The 21,053-nt window shown below is 48.6% G+C and overlaps 1 long non-coding RNA gene across 1 annotated transcript in view; it reads left to right on the plus strand.

The window, feature by feature from the left end:
• Positions 1–314: 314 nt before the first annotated feature.
• Positions 315–21,053, plus strand: part of LOC132377067 (uncharacterized) — a 305,870-nt gene continuing 285,131 nt past the window's right edge. The window contains exon 1 of the long non-coding RNA XR_009506521.1: positions 315–454. This is a non-coding gene — a long non-coding RNA (uncharacterized LOC132377067). The remainder of the gene's footprint in view (positions 455–21,053) is intronic.

Here is a 21,053-nt window from a genome sequence, read left to right on the forward strand (position 1 = left end):
AGCCAAGCCTAACTAATGAGTGTTCATGGTTTTTTTCACTGCATGGAACTGCTTCAGTACTCAAGTCTGAGATGCTCACTCTGATGCATATCATCAAGGAATTGAGGTTTAGTGAGCAGTTTTTCCCCCCTCCAGACTCCTTTCCGTGACCTTTTCCTGGAGTGTGCATCTCCTATATTTATAGGACAATTAACCACATGGAAGAATTTTGCCTCCTCCCCAACAAGCCATTCCACAGGCGCTCAGACCTGCCTGTCCCTGACAAGGGCTGTTCTTGTCGTGGGCAGACCTCAGCTTCTTGGGGACAATGATGAGGCTGGAGCTCAGAGAGATGGAGGAGCCGCTGAAGCTGCAGCAGCCGGAGCAGAACGCACAGCTGCACAGCCCTCTGGAAAGAACAGAGAAGAGAAGTGGACGTCGCAGACCTGAACCAGGATGTTCTCTGTGATGTCAGGTAAGCTGCGTCTCTCCCTCCAACCTATGCAGCACAGACACGCTGGAAAGTGGCTTTTCAAATGCCTTTGACTCTTATCTCTCTTACATCACCCTCTAAAATGAAATCTCAAACACTTTCGTGGGGTTTGATGTGGAGAACAGTAAGCAGATAGAGGTTCAGGCAGAAACAGAACAGGAGTCAAAAGCCCTGGAGAAAAGCATGAATGGGCTTGGAGAGGACATATAAAATAGCAGAGACATTTATACGGGTCTCCCCTACCTCAGAACAAAACAGTTATGAGATAAGAGAGGCATGGATGGGAGGAAATTCTTTCATTTTTCACATTGCAGGCTAGAGAGATCCAATAGCCTGTTTATGAAGAACAATAAAGAAGATACATGAACTCAGTAAAGAGGTTGTTACAGATATATCGGGTGGCTTTGAAAGGCCAGGGTTTTCTCCCCCCTTTTGGATAAAGCTGTCAGCTAAGTATTAAAAGATTTTTTTGCTTTTGCTTTTTTTTTTTTTCTTTCAAAAAGCAATAACTGGCACCAGCAGTTTGTTACAATTGGCAGAAAGAGTTATCACTTTTATTTAGGATTTGGAAATGCAATCAAAGAGGGGCAGGTTGGAGCGTGAATTAAATGAAGCTTAAACAAGCAAAAAGAAAACTCTCTGCTGGTCTTTTAAACAAACAAATACAAAAATTACAGCTCCTTGTTGTTAATTTGAAGCTATAAAAATTTTGACACTCACACTTGATAAAATGGTGCCAAAGCAGAATGGTTGCTACTTTTGTGTGTGTGTTAAGTCCTGAATATTCTGATCGTTTTTAAAAGTAAAAAACCCATTGTTTCTGGAAACTCTTTGGTGGGATCTGACTAGCTTATTGCCTGGGAAGTCACAGTGAAGATTCATTCTGTTGGCTTTGGAGGAAATTATTCTTCCTAGGATAATTTAAATAGACAAGAAAGCTAGGAGGATTGGTTCTGTTTAGCTGCCTGTTTTCACATTTGTTGTGTTTTGTGATTCCTGAATACCAAATTGCCCCCTGAAGTTGTGAAAACATTTCTACCCATGACTTGCCCTCTATTGTGATTTCAATTTTGTTTGACTCATCCTCATACAGAAAGTCTTCATGTTCTCTGGTAACTTGCCTTATCTAGCTCACAGCTCTAAGAATCAGAACAGATGCAAAAAAAAGTTCCCTGTGAGAAGATAAAAGAGATGTCACAAAATATTTGCCCTACATCTCAAACATTTTACCTCCAGGTCTGTGGATTCCTTCAAGGTTATTAAATTCCAACTAGAGTAGCACTCTTGTTTTTCAAACCCAGATTGAATTAGAAGTGAGGAGAGGTCCTTCTGTGGGCAAGGGCAGTGACCGTCAGCAGTGACAGCAGACAGTCTGGTAATAAGAGACAGAAAAACTACAAAACAGATGCAAAAATCAAAGAACTCAGCAGTCTGGTTCTACTTAGTAAAGGGGTAAATACTTGCCCAAGTGTGATGTTTAATTTTATGTGTCAACTTGATGGGTCGTGGGATGCCTAGATATTTGGTCAAACACTATTCTGGGTGTGTTCTGGGTGTGTGAGGGTGTTTTGGATGAGATTAACATTTGAGCTGATAGACTGAGTAAAGCAGATTGCCCTCCCCAATGTGGGTGGGCCTCATCCAATCAGCTGAAAGCCTGAATAGAACAAAAAGGCTGACCCTCCTGTGACGAAGAAGGAATGCTTTTCTCTCTGACTGTCTTTGAACTGGGACATTGGCCTTCGCCTGCCTTTGGACTCAGACTCAGACTGAGACTGGAGCTTACACCATTGGCTCTTCTGGTTCTCAGTCCTTTGAACTTGGAGTGGAACTTTACCATTGGCTCCCCTGGGTCTCCAGCTTGTAAATTTGCAGCTCTTGGGACTTCTCAGCTTCCATAATGTCATTAAGCAATTCCTTATTACCTCTTTCTCCATCTATGTATCTATCTATGTATCTATCTATGTATCTATCTATCTATCTATCTACCTATCTATCTATCTCATCCTGTTGGTTCTGTTTCTCTGGAGAACCCAGACTAACAGACCAAGCCTTACTTTGGTCTTGGGGCTGCACGTGGTGGACTGACGGTGCTCACCTCTGCCATGAAGGGAAGGTACAGGGCTTCTCCTCTTGTCACCTGGGTCTTGGATCAGCTGTCCCCTCCCCTGGACTCTGCCCAGCACTGACACCTGTGTCTGTTCTGTCTGCTCAGGGCTGTGCCTAACTGGCTGTTTCAGACTTTGAGCACCACTTCAGCTTCTAGAATGTGGGCTCTGAGGGACCATGAGTGGCTGGTTCTTTGCTGTCTCCTTGTACCTACACACAGTGACTTATCATATATAAACCCTTGTTGGATGAACGAATGTTCTCTATACCCCTTCACAATGGCATTGAGTAGAAATAGTGGAAGAGTTTTTTCAATAGTGAGAATTTTCTAAGAAGTGTTAATATTCAGAGAGAAAACTCTCGGGCTTTGTAAGCACCCCTACCTTATCCCTCAGCGGCCCCTTCCTCATCCCTCCCCCTCCCCCCATTACTGTGAAATGGTGCACTTGGGCATGTTCAGTTGTAGTAAAAGATGTGGTTCAAGGGAACAATGCCAACTGGATTTATTTCCTCAATGAAACAATGCTACGATAAGGGGTACATTCCTTATTCGTAACTTTTTATAGAAACACTTGGTATTTAAACCCCGAAGTAGATGTTGGCTTGGAATCAGAGCTGCAGTTGAGTCCTGCTTCTTCCAGCTGATGCTTTGTAACTGTGGGCAAGTCCCTTAACCTCTATAGGTCTCAATTTCTTCATCTGCTAAGTAGGAAAAAATACCCACTTCACAGGGCAGTTGTGAGGATTAAACTCAGTAATGTATGTAAAGTACCTTGTGTATTACCTGGCACATAATAAGTGCTCAATAAATTTTAATTCCCTTTCTCCAATTCAGTCAAGGATTATGATAGATGTGTTTCCTGCACAGTGTAAAGCTTTTTAAAGTGCATATAAATCAATTAAATAGGCCAATGCAATAATTGAACATATAACATTTGTTTAAGAGATCCTGGGGAGAGGGACAGAAGATTAGGGGCTTGTGGAAACCTTGAGAGAGCTCCTAGGAGGGGGCTGTTCAGATGGGGGATCCTGTACTGTGGCATGTGCACCTCTGCTCTAAATTCTGTGAGAAAGGGCTGGTGGTGTCATGCGCTGTGACTTATAATTCAGAAGAGTGACCCTGAGTGATCCTGGCTGATGGGTGGGCCCCCATAGGTAAAGGTAAAATGATCTGAGGAGTCACTGAAATGGCCATCTGACCTGCCTTCTGAATGCAAGGTTTGTGAATTAATCTTCTCAATGAGGGCAGAAGATAAGCCAGGTGACCCAGTTCTAAATTTCTCACCACTTCCCTGTTGTGAAGAGAAAGGCAAATGTGCAGGCCCCCTTACCCCTCTGGCTGCTTCAGGGCGTGAACCTGGAGGGCAAGACCCTCCAGGCTGTATTTGGAGAACTCCGGGGATACCGTTACCGCGGGGTGGAATGCCATGTGCCACAGACAGAGTGGAAGGAGATTGGGAGCTGTAACGGGTGCTCATTCAGTGGCCAGAGAATGGCCTCGAATGTGATTCAGATTCTAGGCAATCTTAAAAAGACTCTAGAGCATCTTTTTCCCTGGAGGAGGGCAGGGGGAATTCTGTTTGCTCATGCATGGTTCCTTGCCTCTCTGTACCCTGGCAGACCCATGTTTTAAAGTGGAATTATAGAGGAATAGAGGAGGAATAGTGCAATAGAAGAGGCGTTCTTCAGGACGAGCCAACCATAGCGTGAGGTTGTCTCTGCCATCCCTCAAGATTAGGCACGAGGACTTTCTCTTCCTGAAGCAGCCCTGCCTGCTCTATCCTGTGCTCTCCCCAGGGGCGAGATGGGAGCTGTCTTGGGACGGTAGGAATCTATCTCTCTGCAGTTTGTGAGTGTTGGGAGATAATTCTCTGGGGGTTTCTTGCATTCCTGCAAGTCTTGTGAGCAGAGGCACTGACGGCCTTTGTTCTAGATTCTGTCTTTGGGGATATTTGTATAGCACGCAGCCTTGGAAGAAGCAGACAGTGTCTCCCTCTGGGTTGAGGAACAGATGGCAGGTATTTTTACCCTCCAGTAAAGACAATAGCTCCCTCAGGCAGGTTTATGCCCATTTTAAAAGGTTCAGGTTTCCTAAGCTTGGATTCCGTCGGCCGGGGAGCAAACCCACTGTGTGTGCAGCGTCCCTCTGGGCCCCTCCACGTCGTCCCCATGGGTGGACCGGAGGCACCAGTGCAGACGCGATGCTCGTGCTACCTGCTGGACTGTGAGGGATAAAGAGCTTTGTTTCTGATCCAAGAGTCTCATGTCTTCTTCCCACATCTGTAAAACTGTGGCTAACTTGTGAGCTTGCAAGAGGATATGATCTGGGACCTTCCACAGCTCTTGGTAGCGAACTCCTCACAGAAGGAGACTAGTTCATTAAAAAAAAAAATAAAAAGAAGGAGACTAGTGACTGTCCAGGGCTGGGGGCAAGGCTGGATCCGCTCTCAGGAGGCCAGTATCATGCCTGGTAACAACCTGGGCAGCAACGTTCTCTCAGTGAACTCTGTCTCTCTGTCTGCCTCTGTCTCTCTGCCACTTTGTCTCCTGACCTCCCCTGTACCTCCTCCTGTTAGGATTTTCTGCCATCTGTGGGCCTTGTGAGATGACCAGGGGGTTTTATCTCCCACCTCTCCCCACCCTTTACCTGGGAATGGATCTCTGGGCTCCAACAAGCTCTGATGTCCTCTGCTCTACAAGGAGCAGTTCCTGTCAAGGTTTCTGGACCTAACTCCTTCTCCCCCCCCCCCCCCCCCCGACTCTGTCGCTTCCCTTTTTTCTCTCATGCATGTGTGGCCTGGGGCTTCTTCTCTTCCTTCTAATCCAGTCCTTGATGGCCCACTTGCCGGCATGCCTGACTACACCTCTTGTTTAGTAATTTCCCACCCTCGGGGAGAGAAGAATGTTCCAGGGATGCCAGCCCTCCCTGGGCTCTTCCCAGCCTGCCTCAGTTGCAGTAACATGATTTACTGGCCTTATAGTGCCCGCCAGGCCTGGGCCTGCTTATTCCTTGAGTCCCCTGACCCAGCTCTCCCTTTCCACCAGCCAGTACCTATCACCGTGCCTGGCCCCTCTGGCATGCAGAATGATGCAGATGAACAAATAAATGGGACCAGATCCGAAACATCTGCAGCAGGCAGCTGGCACCGTCCCTCACTATTTCTTCTCTATTTGTACTCACGTCTTTATTCTTCTATGTCGTGCGATAGTACCTTTGTTAATCTGCCCTCCTGTTGAAAAATACTGTTCCTATAATCGTGATCAAGCCAAAAACCAAGTAGGCTTGACTGAGGACGCCTGGCCATGGATCTGGTTATGGTGATGCTGGCGACAGCTGGGAGCTCACCTCTCAGGGGAGCAATAGCAAGGGGACAGGCCCCCGCGGTGACACAGTGAGCGAAGGAGAGGGAGGCTTGAGCCAGGCCCACTGAGCCCTCAGCTTTTGTCATTTGTCGGTAGCAGACTGGCAATCCTAGAATTTAGGGTGTCAAGACTTAAAGTGGCCTCGCGTGGATCTGCTTGCACCCCTTCAGTGTCTGAAAAGATATTTTGGGGTCCTCCCCTTCCCTGGACCCTTCTTTGGTCAATCCAAACGGCAGATGATTGCATTTGCTCATGTTTTTTTTTCCCCACAAAGAGGCATGCATTTCACCCGTTTTAAGTGATAAAAGATTCTCCCTCTAAGGATGAATGCAGTGGATTAAGGAATGTGAAGAATTCTGGAGGCTTTCAACCTAGATGATCCTTGGGCCCCTCTTAAGTATCCAACCATCCATCCTTCATTCATTCATTTGACTCAGTGAGTATCGCTTAATGAATCTCTATTCTGTGCTGGATTTTGTGCCTGGCCTTGTGCCGGGCACTGTAAACAGAAGCAAACAGAAGAGGCATGTCCTCGCTTTCAGGGAACTTGCAAGCTAATAAGGGAGACAAATAAGCCATAAATGCAAATGCTTTGCAGGAAAAGCGCAGGGCTCTCTGAGAGTGAATCATAGAAGGGCTCTCTTAAATTGGGTGGCCAGAGACAGCCTGGCTGTGGAATTGACGTTCTTGTAGAGCTCTAGAGAGTGAGTAGAATTAGCTGGGTGATGAGAGGGAAAAAAGCATTCTGGGCAGAATATAACGTGCTGGGCGCTATAGTGCAGGGATACCGTCAGAGGAACATAGTGAGTGGAGGAGGATAGAAAACAAAAACGAAAACGTCACACCAACTAACCAAACAGATAAAGAATTCCTTAGTCTCAGGAGGACCTGAGAAGTGATCTGGGTCTTCCTGTGTGATAGATGCACTGAGTTTCTTGCCCCCTACTTGGCCCCAAGCAGTGGCTCCCCTGGGGGGAGGCCAAGGAGGGCGTCAGGGCTGTGAGACTGGACGATGAGAAATCACAGGTCATTTGCCAGGCCCCCAATGACTATGGAGTTCTCATCCCGTCTTACCTATAGTACACCTCTTACCTCTTACCTGTAATATAGTTTTTGCAAATGCTTTGCCACCGTGGCCTCCCTGGACTCAGCTGCTCCTGGCTGAATGTTCGACTGAGATGTGCCCACCATGGAATCGAGTCTGAATCCCAGCTGCAGAGTTCAGAGGCCAGGACACCTATGACAGACGGCAGAGGACAGAGGGCAGAGGCACCTGTCATGAATATCAGTGGCCATGGCGTGTGATACATAGCAGCTCTTTGTGCCACGGTTGGGAGAAGCTCATCTAACGTTTCTTAACATCTTCCCAATTGAATGCATGGTCTGTGGGTGCCACGAGAATGCTCATCTGTCAGTTTTGACAATATAACAGAGTGTACAGTATTTATGCTAAAAATAGTCTCTACAAAAGACGAGGCTCCAATGGCAGCACCAATGAAGTCTTACGCTTCTGGCAGACCCCCTCCCTCAGAGGTGATTGACAAAGTAACTTCTGTTGTGCTTTACTAGACTAGAGCACATCATCCACACCTGCAACCTTTGCAGCCCAATGACACCAGTCAGGCCTTGTCTCAAAGCCTCCTACGTGGGGTGGTCCACTGCCATATCCTGTCTCAGTAGAACATTTTGGGGCTGGTAGAGTCCAGAAACAATGGTGGCTCTTGGGTACTTGAGTCCACTTTTTTGCTCCCTCCATCAGGACCATGGTCATAATAGCTGCCATTTATTGAGGGCCTACTCTGTGCCAGGCCCAGGCTGAGTACTTTACTTGAATGATCTCATGGTTTTTACATCAATCCTAAGCTGTGGGTACTAGTAACATCAGAGGAAACTGATGCTTCTCCAGGACTCAGAGGGTAACTAGTCACTCCTGCATGCATCTCGGGGAAAGGGGCAGGGAGGTCTGATTCTGTGAACTGCGGGCTAGACGCTGATTTTTTTTTTCATGGTGTCAAATTTGCGAGCAACAGGAGGTGGAGAGGATGTTCTCCAGGGGGAGAGGGGCAAACTGAAGAGTTCCAAATGGTTGCTGCATGTTTTCTGAAAGGCTGTTGAAGGCACCTGCTTTTAAATTTGGCTGCATCACCCCCAAATCTATGCTGTGTGTTTCTGTGTGATGCAGAAAGTGGAACAGAGAAGCTTTGGTTTCAGTTTATGTGAGATGAGACCAGCTCAGGCAAGCTGCCTTGGCCCTGAAACTGCAAAGAGTGTAGAGTAGCGCACAGTAGGTGCTTACTGGTTTGTGGAATTAATTTGAGTCACTGCTTAGGGATGCACCCCTGCCCCTGCACATGTGTTTCTGAGGACAGCGTGGCATTCCCATGGTCCCGGTCATGGCATGGCCTTCACAATCTCTCATGTGATGCTTTTAAATGGGTGTTTGTGACCCAGGATCAACAGGCACAGGGGAGTAGATTCTGTCCTCAGAAGGGACCTGCCTGATTTACTCGGAGGCTGTGGTCACAGATCGGAAGCCAGGAGTTTGAGGCTGGCCTACATTGGCTAAAGATTCACTGGTTCTCCAAGCATCTGCAGCTCAGGGTCTCAAGGGAGCTGCAGTATCTTTTTAATGGTGTTCTTGGACAAAAGGAGTAGAAGAGGGGCCTTGTTGCTGGCTGTGGGAAAGTCCAGTTTTCATTTTCCCCCTTCTCCACGCGTCAGCTCGTTTGAGAGAGCAGGAGGGCCAGGCTGGCTTCCTGCAGAGGCCACATCTCCTGCCTTCACCCTGCATTTGACTGCTGGCCACGGGTTGTGGCCTGATTGGAACTGACTTTCCCCCAGGCGCTCGGCGCAGGCCTATTAGGCTGACAGTCTGTATGTAGTGTGTAGGGAGAGGCCCCGAGTTAGCGCTGCTCCCAGGTAAGCCTCTCTGTCCCTCGTGGGCTGAATCACAGATGCCCCCTGACACCTGCATGTGCCTGGATCTGTGCCAGGCTGAGTGGGGGCCTCCTGGAGGGCAGGCCTGAGGCAGAGTACTACCCAGGATGACCTGGGAATCCAGAGAGGAAGACTGTCCGGTTCTCGCCAGACCCCAGTGCAAGGTGGAGATGGGCAGGAGGTCAGATGATCTGTACTTGCATCCTGGCCCTGCTGTCAACCAGCTGTTTGGTCTTGAACAAGTGTTTCTGGGCCTCAGTGTCCCCATCTGTAAAATGATAAGATTGAACTATAACATTTCTAAGAGTTCTTCTCTCTTTGATATTCTAGTTCCTGCTTATCCCTCAGCCCCTCTTCTGCCCCTGCTCTCAGACCCAGCATGGAGCTGATCGTTGCATAGACTCTTGTTACTCAAAGCAGCACCATCACTTGATGCTGTTAGACGTGCAGGATCTCCGCCCCACCCTGGGCCTACTGAAGCAGAATCTGCGTTTTAACCAGACCTCCAGGTGATTTGGATCCACAGTAAAGTTGGCGAAGCCCTGGCATAGACCATTCTCCTCAGGTGTGAGGCTCTGGGCTCCCACAGCCCCTCCAGACCCCATGGCCATTATTAGCCTTTTAGTGATACACCTGTTCTTGCTGAGGCCTGCAGGGGAGAGTGCCAAGGCTGAGGGTTGACTCCCTCAGTGAGTGTCTTTGCTGAGAATGGCTCACGTAGAACCAACCCCCCTTCTTTGGACCCTCACCCTCAGTTATTTGCAGAAAGACTTCCAAAATTTCAAATCGAACAATTTAAAAAAATCCCTTAGACTATGCCTGAAGAAATGTAGCTCAACCTTTTCCTTATAAACAGACACGTATACTCGGAGAGAGAGAGAAAGAGAGAGAGAGAGGGAGAGAGAGAAATAAGTAGGAAAGCCTTTAAAAAAGAGATTGCCTATATCATGGGTTCTTAACTAGGGTCTTTAGGGTTGTGGTTGGAGCTTCCGGTGGAGTTTCTGAGCCCCTGAATTAATATATGGAATATGTGTTTATGTGCATTTTCCTGGTGAGAGAGAGGGTCTGTGCTTTTCCAGATTCTCAAATGAGTCTATGACCTAAAAAAGTCAAAGAACCTTTGGTCTCGGTCCAAGTCTGTTTCTTGGGATTTACTGAATGCCTCGCTGTTTGGAGACAAATCAGGGACTAACTGAAGGGTTCTTTATGAAAACAACTTCAGGGCTGCCTGTTAGGCATGACTTGTTTCCCTCTCTCTGCTCCTCTAAATTTCTCTTTGTTCTTCCTATTATCTCTATCAAGGGCTATTTTCAGGGCTGATTGGAAACGGAGAGTGGGTCTGGTGGCACAGCGACAGGAGAGCATGTTTGCCGGAAAAAGCATGGGCTCTCGTTGAGAGCAAAGGCAATTAGCCCTCGGAATTGGACCATATTCCTTCCTTTCCTTTCCTTTTTTTTTTTTAAACAAGTGAAACCAGTGAAGCCATTTCTAGAAAATGGCCAAGAGCAGATTCAGAGCTGCAGTTTCCTTGCCTCTGCCCAGATGGCTGTTCTGAGACAGGCGCCGTGTCACTGTGCTCTGGACTGAATGGGCTGTTCTGGTCTCGGGCTGATTCTCTATTCATCCTCTGAGGGCTTTGTTGTACCATGGCTGGGGGGCACCTTGGGGGTAAGTCTGTCCCCTGAGGCCAGCCCCACTGGGTAGAAGTGGGTCTGCCACTCTCAACACTGTTTGCCCCCAGCCCCCTGCACCTTTAACCCATGTAGCTGCAGGAAGACCACTTGTGACATGGACGCTGCAGCCAGAAGCATTTCCAAGGACCCCCAGCCTGGCTCTTGCTTCCAGTTTCTGATCTCGTGGTGGCCTGACTCCTTGTTTCTGGATGCAGATAGCTGGCTCCTGGCTCTTAAAGGCAGAAATTGAGTTTTCTCTCTTTGTGCCATGACTCTACTGAGAATGTGGCACTCATTTCTCCCTACCTTTCCCACCTTTTCAAATCTTCCTGGCCACTTCTAATCACTGGTCCTCTTAACCCGACCCCATCGCCTTGCTAGACCTTGCCCATTGCAAGGGGAGATTTGACCAACACAGGGTCTTTGCTTCAGCCAATCAGCTTTACTTACTACCTTCAGACACACCTGTGATCCCTACCTCTGCATCGTGGCTGACACATTTACCACCTTCCTGACCTTCCTCTTAAATTCTAGCCCTTCCAAATCCCACTTCCCTACCAGTTACAGCATCTCCCATCTGGAATGTATTTATCTAATCTCCTTTGAGGCCCAGATTCTTCTTTTACGTACCAGGGGACCCTGCAGCCTATGAACCTCTCATGGGCCAGGGGCTCATTTACTCAGCCTATCCCATCACTGGGCTAGTAGCAATGTCTTTATGTTGAGCTGAGCTCTGCCTTGGGGTCTCCTCTCCACTGGCATGTGTCCTCTGGGATTGCACGGTGGGTAGAAGCACAGGCTTTTAGGAGTCAATAGAGTGGAGTTTAAATTTCATCTCTCTCATTTACTGACTGTGTGACCTCAGGAAAATCACTTAACCTCTCTAAGCATGAGTTTTCTCGTTGCCAACCGGGGTGAATAATACCTATTTCAGTAAGTTGTTGTGAAGATTAAAGATTTTTGAGGCACAGTGGTGGGCGTGCGTTCCGAGAATAGCAGCTCTTGTTGTAATTTTACTTTCTGCCTCCCTTAAACAGTCTCATTTGGCCTTAAATTGCTCTTATTTCATCTCATTTTTCAGGTGTGTGTCTGGTTGACTCAACTAGATGGAGCTCTTGAAGGGCAGGAAGATGTCTTCATCTCCATCCCCAGCCCACTGTGCTCAGCAGGGCTGGGGTGCCCTGTGGACTCATCAGTGGGTGGTTGATTGAGTCAAACCAATAAGAAAACACCTGCTCCATATGTATTTGCATTAAAGAAAATGTGCAGGTGGTTCCAATTCAACCTCGATTAACCAAGCTTGGTGGATTTGCACCGAATGGGACAGTGATTATTCCCCAGACCGCCTCTTCTTTCCCCACATGGCCCTGAAAAAGCAGAAAAGTAGGGCTCAGTCCCCTGAAGGAGGTGGGGGACACTCCCAGTGCTGTTCTGAAGAGCGTTGCATTCAAAGCTTTGGCCTTCATCCATGAGTAAGCCTGGCAGTGGGTGATGGCACTGCCAGTCTGCAATCCAGGGGAGGACTTGGGGACGCAGCAGCTCCCTCCCTGGAATGGGATGGGAGGTACTGGGAGCTTGTCGAGGTAATGCTGGGGGCGGGGTCAGTGCGGAGCTCTGCTCACAGCAGCGTCTCTGGGCCACATGGGCTCTCATAGGAAGCAGGTTCAGGGAGCTGAGGGCCCACTGATCAATTCCAGTGGTTAGAGGTGCCTGCTTCCAGCTCCTTTTACAGAGCACCATTCTCACCGTGGAACATCTCGAAGGTGACTTCCTGGGCTGTCGAGACACACAGAAAACCAAACTCCTGGGGGAAGCTGCCTGGACCACCCTGCCTGTTTTCCTCCAGGCCCCAGGCTGGCTCTTATGCTTGTGATGCCTGATGCCTGTGAGATCCACTGGCACTGGGGTTTATTAGTGTCAGTCCCTCTGGGAATGAGCTCCCTGAGGCAGAGGAGGCTGTGGTTTTCCTTCCACATGATCAAGGCAGACTGTGGGGAAGAAGAAAGTGTGGAGATTAAGGACTGACTGCTTTGACGAAGAGCGAATCTTTCATAGTTTGCGCCACCCAGGCCCCTTGCAGTGAGTAGGTTTGTATTCAACGAAAACACTTTTATTTATTTATTTATTTATTTATCGCAAAGGAAATTGGATCAGGGGAACATTAAAGGTGGGGAAGTGAAATGCAGAAAGCAGAGCTCACAGCAAGGCATGACTTTGAGCCAGCAGTGCTCACAAACCAAGGAGGAAAGGGACTCATTAGAAGGTGGTTCTCCCCGGGTTCCTGGATGTGAATCTCCCCTCCTTCTCCCACAGGACTGCCTAAGGGAAGCAGAACTCCAGTGGGGCAACAGTTCTGGGGAACCAGCCGAGTTCATCGGCTTCACGTGTTCCGTGCCTGCCTGGGAAGGGGTCACTCCCCTGGACAGTGACACTTCAGCCTGGCCTTGGTGGTAGGAGGCTCAGCTCACCAAGTATAGGAGCACCAGCCAAGACTAGAACCCCAGTCAGTTTCTCTCCCTGTAGCCTGGGGTCTTGTTTCAAACCCAGCAGCTCATCTCGTGTCAAAGGAAGCTTATTAAGATGGAGCGTGCAGGAGAAGCCCTCCTCAGAGTGGGCCTGAAGTAACGTGAGATCGTCCATAAGGACTCCAAGGAGATCAGGTATTGCAAGAGCTCATGCTAAACAGACCAGCGGGGGGAAGACCTGGAGGAAAGCATCGCTGGAGTCTTACCGAGGAGGAGAGGGCAGGAATGATGACAAGCTTTGGCAGGGGATCCGCCATTTTCTTTCCTTATCCACCGGCAAGTAGAGAACACTCCAAGGAGCTTGCACGGAATAAGCTAGGATGCTAGAAGGAGGGGCTCTGGGTCTCTGAGTTGCTGCTTGAGAAGAGCCACCCGCAGAGCAGTGCTGTATGAGGGGGTCATGAGAAACGAATGTTTACTGTGTGAAGCCACTGGGATTTGGGGTTGTTTGTGAAAATAGTTAGCGTATCCTGCCTGATACAATGGCTAACTGCTTCTGACTTTTCATTAGCCCAGCCCGGGGACAGGATTTATTCAGTCAACAAACATTTTTTCAGCAACAGTTGTGGGCTAAGCAGGCAGTGGGGGCAGCCTGATGAGCCTAAGCAGACAGGGACGGAGAGGATTTCAGAGTAAAAGGACAGGGGTGAAGCCCACCAAGCTGACTTAGCACACACCTGGCCCAGGTTCCAGGGAAGAGACATTGACCTTGCTTTGTTCAGCTCTGGGTCTGTACCTGTCAGCTCTGGTGGTAGGGGTGGGTGGTGTGATTAGTCTGGCCGACAGACTTGAGACTTTAGACAGTGTCCTTGGAAGATGTCACATCCCACACCCAGCAGGTCACCCTGGCACCTGGGGCCTGGATCACTTGGAAAGCCACTGGAGAGAAATGAGTGAGGCTTCCCCACATTTTAATGATAAATACAGTTCTTTTACCTCTTGGCTTTTACATGGGCAAAGAGAAGTGTGGATAAGGAGAGAAATGACATTATACCCTCGGTGTGCTTGGTGGGAAGTGGTGAGGACAGGCAAGGGGAGTGCTCGCAGTGGTCGACCAGATGCCCCTCTGGAGGTAGCGCTGGCAGCAGGCCTGGGAGGCGCTGGCACATCTCCTCTTGAGCCGTCCACCGGCTTCTCCCAGGGCTACCCGGCCATTGCAGCACATGCATCTTTAATTTTTTCAATTAACAACAATATAGAACAAATGGAGTGGAGTTTTAATTATTCATAATTCATTTAGGAATAAAATCTCTGTAAAGTAAAGGAAAGGAAGGGTCATATTACCTGTTCTTAAAAAAAAAAAAAAAAGAGCAGTGAAAGAGGAGGGAAAATCTACTTATATTGACCTGATTTTTCTAAAGCTTTCCCTTTGGTCCGCGCAGTTAGAGACAAGAGAGATAAATGGGAGAAAAGCACCTTCTGTGCTGGCAGGTCAGAGGGCTGCCTTTTACCCCCACTCTGGCCTGGTCACTGGCGCACTGTGTGACCTACAGCCATCACTGTCCCTTCCTGTGTCCACCTGACCTGTCCTTGCCAAAAGGACTGAGATGAGTAGGGCCACTGGTGCAGAGTCAGTTTAGATCCTACATATTGACCAGTATCGACAAAGTACCTGCAGGGTGTGCACACACCGTGGGTTCCAATGGGACACCAACAGGACCCCTGCCCACCAAGAACTTACAGGAAGCCCTCCATAAACATGTGCCTCTATACAAACATATATATCTATACATATGCATGAATGCACATGCAACCACACCCAGAATAGTTATGGAATCCTAGGTTGGGAAGGGAAACTAGGACATCTTTGGGGTCTAAATTTTACAGTCTAAGGGTCTGGGTTCAGAGAAGGGTGGCCAGAACACAGACATCAGTCAGAAAAGGCTGCTCCTGAAGTCAGCCTCGAAAGATAGGGCTTAATAAAGGCAGGAAAAAAGGGAGGGCATTACAGGTGAGGGATGTGCAAGGGCAAAAGTACAGAGGTGGGTGGGAATGAGACTGGTCCCAGAGGGCAGAACATCAGTCCATAAAGGGGGTATGGCTCCACGTTGGGATCTGGGTTCTGATTCCTCCCCTCAGCCTATCCTGCCACTGCTCAGGTTCAGACCAACATCATCTTTTGCCTGGTCTCCCTGCTTCCATCACCATCCAAGCATCTCTTTGAAGCATCTATTCTGGGGCAACTCTCATTTGCTTAACTCTCTAATGACTCCCCATAATCTCCAGGGTTGAGTCTAAGCACTTGCATAGGGTAGACCAGACCTTCTGTATATCAGCTCTTCGTCCTCCTGCCTGTCATGACTACAGTCACCAGCCAAGCTGAACTCTCCAGTCCCAAATCTCCTATTCTTGTACCATTACACATGCTGCTTCCTCTGCTCGCAGGTACCTCCTCCTCATCTCTGTTTGCCAGAAGATCTCATCCATTCTGGAAGACTCATGTTAAATGCCCTTTGTCTGTAAGGACTTTTTTTTTCTTCCTCTCTGTATTCAATATCCTATATGAATTTGATGCTTGGTAAAGGCTTGCTCACTTGAACTAATTTGAGATTGGCTTAAGAGGGATGAAGAGTGTAGGTAGAGGGTAGCATGAGATTAGGTTGGATTAGGAGGATGACAAAATACATCAGGATTCTTCGTTATATGTGACAGAACCCCAGATCAATTGCGTAAGTAAAAGAGGGGATATAATGGTGCCTGTGGTGAACTCACAGAATAGCCGGGGGTTGAGGCAGCCTCAGAACTCTCTCCTCCTTACCCTCTTCTTTCTTCCCTGCTTTCTTCTGTGTGAGAGTTTTATTTTCTCAAGCTAGCTGTTCCCCTGAGGTGGAACCAAGGATACAGGTAACTCCAGCTTAGATCCTTATAACCTCATAAGCAGAGAGAAGAGACTTTCTCCACCGAATCTACTTAGAAAAACTTCTCAGAGAAGGCCTCTGACTGGTCCAGCTTGAGGCACATGCCATGCCTGCATCAGTTATGTGGCTGGGATATGGGAAGCTATGACTGCTCGGCTTGGGTCATCTGGCCACCCCTGTCATGAGAGGGAGAAGGTTGTTTTGCCAGAAGAAGCCTTTTTGGGTGGTGTAAAGTTTCCTATGGCTGCTGTAACAAATTACTATATAGACACCTGGTGCTTAAAACAACAGAAATTTATTCTCTCACAAATCTGGTGACTAAAAGTCTGAAATCAGTTCATAGGCATGAAATCAAGGTGTTGACCAAGCCTTGCTCCCTCCAGAGGCTCTATGGGAGAATCGGTTCCTTGCCTCTTCCAGCTTCTGGTGGCTACCAGCATTCCTTGGCTTGTGGCTGCATCACTCTAAAGCCAGCATCTTTAAACCTCTCTCTGCTCCACCTCACATCACCTTTTCCTTTGTGCATGTCAAATCACATCCTCTTATAAGGACACTTGTGATGGCATTTAGGGCCTACCTGGATAGTCCAGGATAATTTCCCCATCTCAAGATTCTTAGCTTAATCACATCTACAAAGACCATTTTTCTATATAAGGTAACACATGTTCCAGGGACTAGGGCCTGATATCTTTGGGGGTCATTATTCAGCCCACTATAGTCTGCTGGCTGGGCCCTAAATATTCATATCCATTCCTCATGTGAAATGCAGTCACCTCATCCCAGGATCCCCAAAGTCTCAACCCTTTATAGCATCAACTCAAGTCCCAAATCTCATTTAAGTATCATCAGCTCAGAAGTCCCAAATCTTATGATCTAAATCAGGTATGGCTGACACTCTGGATATGATACATCCTGGGGCAAAATTCCCTATCTGTGGACTTGTGAAATTAGGAGACCCGTTAGCTACTGCCAAGGTACAATGGTGGGACAGGGAGGAGATAATAGTTATAGGCTACAGGCATTCTCATTCCAAAACGGGAGTATATGGAAGGAAGAAAGGAGTCACTGGGGCAAAGCAATTTGAAAATCCAGCAGGGTACATTCCATTAGGTTTCAAGACCTGGGAATTATCATTTGTGGCTCAACGCTCAGTCCTCAGGGTCGACAGCTCCACACTCTGGACTGTGGCTCTGACCTTGGAGTCATTCTTCCTTTTGCTTGAAGGGTAACACATGTTTGCAGCTGTGTCGTTTTATTAGCCTGTTTCCTGCCTGTAAAGCTTGGCGGGGGGGAGTGTGTCTGACAGTTTTCCTTTATGTCATCTTGTCTCTGTCCCTTTCAATGCAATCTGGCAGTATTTCTAAGGGTAAGCCATTCTCAGGAACCTTGTGAGTCTCCTGTGTACGTCATCACATCATTAAACAAGGGAGTCCTCCACAAAGCTTTCCTAGATAATCCTACCTCTATTCCTAGCTTTGGCTGAGATGGTTGAGGGGATCCATGAATCATATGCCTAATCTCTTCAGTACTAGAAAAAGAAAATTGTCCAGTCATATCCTGAGCCTTTTCTCCAGAGCAGATGGGAACCTAGGAAGACCAAAACAGCAACAACTACAACAAAACTAATACAGGCTAGATTGTGGGGCCCTTGAATGCCATGATATACGATGATGTTTCATGTGTAGAAATATCCATACTGTCAGAAGCACCTCAGTTCACCCAGATTATGTAACAGGGCAGCATCCATCAGGATGAGGCAGGTGGGTTTCCCCCAAACCCTGTTTCTGCCACAGGCAGCTCTATGGAGTGCAGGAATTAAGATTTATTAAGCACTTAGGTATCAGGCACTGGGCCATCTGCGTTACTGAAAATGTCTTCCCTAGTCCTCACAACAATCCCACCAGGGTTTGTGATTTAGGGAGGTTAGTATAAATCAGGTTTCAAGTCAGCGTTTCTATCAGACCACACCTGCCTCCAGAGGAGGGCAGGGAGAGGGCTGTCCATGGGTTGGTGATGGGCAATCAAGGAGGCCTTTGAAAATTAGCTGGGGCCTGCAAAGGACCACGTCCTTACTGTGGACCTTAGTTAGTTTCTGACCAGTGTGTCCAGTTCTGATTTGACTGGTGGGTAGGGGAGATGGTAGAAGGGGCAGTAGAGATTGAAAAGGGTAGCTGAGGACAGAGAAATGCCTTGGAACCCTAACCTTGGGGGAAATGGAGTCAGCCCTACACAGACACTCATGTGTACTATCTCCCACACTGTTCTACTCCAGCCCTCCCCCTCTAGAAAACCTCTCAGCCTCACACGCTGGCCACTGCCACAGCATGGACAGATGACACAGCAAGGAAGACAGCTGAGAGTCACAGCTATCCAAGCCCAGACACAGGGGCACTGTCTGTAAAGCACAAAACGTAGGCTCAGAGACTGAGTCACAGACCCAAGAAGGTGCCGCAGAGACAGAGTCCCCCAGTCAGGCTAGGTGCAGGCCTGGGCACAGAAATGCTGTCACAGAGACGTGGTCACGGATACCCCATGGTGGGTGGGCCCTGAGCCGTGGTTGCAGGCACAAAGAGAGTCCCTCATCCCACAGACAGACAGACATGGTCATAGACATGTGGTATGAAGACTGAGACAGAATCCCAGGTGTGTGACCACAGAGGGAGCAGCAACATGCAACAGACAGAAGTCTCAGAAATGGTCCAGGCAGAGGGACAAAGACATTGGGAACTGGATGGGAATGGAGTTTTCCCTGTTGCCCCTGAATTGTCAGCTCAGTCCAAAGTTGAGGAAGAGGGGCTGAGTACCCTGCATTCTAAAGATGGGGTTTGCCAACAGTGCGGACCAGATATCGATCCCCGAAACCCTGATGCTGGCAGTCAGCACTCTCACCTGCCCCTCTGCCTCCAGCCTCCGTTTCCATGAAAGAAGACCGGTTGGGAGAGAGGGGCCGTTGCTCAAGTTGACAGCAGTGCAGAGTTTGTGACAAGAAGGCTTCCCTTCTGCTGCCCACTCCCTCCCCCAGAACCATGTGAGAGTTCTCCATAGGGTGGCTTGAGGACACTGGTGTCTTGGTCATCAGGGGTCAGGACTGCAGAGGGAGTAGGAGAGGTCTTGGGAGAACTTGACCCTTCGAGTTTCAGGGTCTTCCTGACCATAGTGACTGATGCCTGCTTGCCCACTGGAGATTTTTGAAGTCAGTGGGTTCCAAGAAGGGATCTGGGGGGGAGTGCGCATTTGAGGAGGAGGATGAGACAGGGGGCTGTTGCCTTCAGTTCTTCTGGGGACAGGAAAGGAGGCCTCAGCGGCTCCTGTGGCTCCCCGGGAAGGAGCATGCAGATTCGGGTGTGGAGCCACCGGGCTCACTGATGCCCTTTGAAGGGCTGTTGGGCTGTGGACTGCTGCTGGGGGGCCAAAGGAGCTGTCCTCAGTGATGGAGGGAGCTGTGGTGACACTGGTCACACACTCAGGGAAGCTCCAGCAAATCTACCCGACACATATTACAGCCACAACCAGTGACCAGTGAAACCAGATGGAGCCAGGGCAAAGTCAGGGTCCCCGCAGCCCCATTGCCACAGGTGACCGATCCTGTGAGAGGGCACCTGCCATCTTTCCCATCTCCCCTCCCGACTTCTGTTTCCAGACAAGAGATGAGAGGAGGGGAGAGAGAGGCTGTGCTCTCTCTTCTCACAATCCTGTAGCCTGTCTTCTCTGGGTTTAAATCAGACATACCCTGAGGGCTGGACCAGACTTCCAATAACTGAGAGTGACCGGGGAGCAGTGGGACCCACTGAAGATGTCGTTAAATGACAGGGAAGGGTTATGACAGAGCATGATTGAAGGCAGCGATGGAAAAAAAAATAAAGCACTTTTGTGACTATACGTCACCGAATTGAGACTGCTCAATAAACTGTGCACGGTCTGGCTGAAATGCCTCAGCACAGCCATACCAGTTGTTCACGGAGGGCATCTGTTCTAAGCAGTTGGTGTAGGACTAGTCAAATATTCTGAACATCACCCCCGTAATCAGGTGTAATCACAATGGTAGGAAACATTCACCAAGGCAGTTACAATCAGAGTAACCGATACTGTTTGAGTATACAGGTATAATCAAACAATCATAATTCTAGGAACAGACAATAATTATGCACAGACGTAGCTCGGAGGCTGGGAAGTCACGGGAAGGATCACAGATACGGTCAGTCTTGGACAGTCCTGGCTCAGAGGCACAGGCACAGTCCAGAGCACGGCTCGGGACTTGGCCAGTTGTGCCCAGACAGGTCCCACAGTCACGGAAGAACTGCAGGAAGGACAAAGCCTCAGATGCAGACACCCACGGATGCTGTCTCAGACACAGAAAACAAACTGCCCTCGACCTTCCCTGCCTGATGCTGTTGGGAGATGATATTTCAGAGGAATGAGTCTTTTTATATTCTGGGGAATAACAAAGGAAACCCAGCGCTTTCAGGTTCGCCTCTTGTTCCTGGCTCCCTGGCTTCATCCGATCCACGGGAGGCCGTCACGTTTACTCCAGCAGGTACGGAGGCATGGATATTTCAGAGACAAGTGGTCATGGACGGTAGGCGCTCTACGGAGGGGCAGGGGCACAGGTGAGACGTGGGGGAGGAGTTCTGTCTGTGAGTATCAGCGCTGTCGGCGCTCGTGCGTGTGTGAGCAGGTTCCCGGTGAGTGGGTGATGGAGAGCTCTCAGACAGAAAGCCACTGTGCTCAGGTGGCTTCTTGAAGGAGGCCCTGTCCCTGGCTTTGCTCATTCTGTGAATAGTGTCCTCAAGTGATGTCGGCGCTCACTCAAACCACACATTTGTCAACAGCATATGTGGAGGAGTCATCTCATTGAAGATATTAATAGAGATGAGTTGAGCAGAACGTAATGAGAAAGATCTAGACATGGTGACCAGACAGAGAATATAAGCATGCTTAGCACAGCAGATAATATCGTATTGAGTTGTTACTAATTTGTAATTCCTTCTTACTTAGATAATAACCTCTGCTCTGGTACAGTTAAGATTCTTCACTTCTCCTGGGTGTCTTTTGCTGTCTCCCATCAGCTCCGGATTTTAGAGTTTTGACCTGGAGAAATTCTCTGTTCCTACTTCTG

Source organism: Balaenoptera ricei, chromosome 13 (genome assembly GCF_028023285.1).
Source record: "Balaenoptera ricei isolate mBalRic1 chromosome 13, mBalRic1.hap2, whole genome shotgun sequence".
Classification (NCBI taxonomy): Eukaryota; Metazoa; Chordata; class Mammalia; order Artiodactyla; family Balaenopteridae; genus Balaenoptera; species Balaenoptera ricei.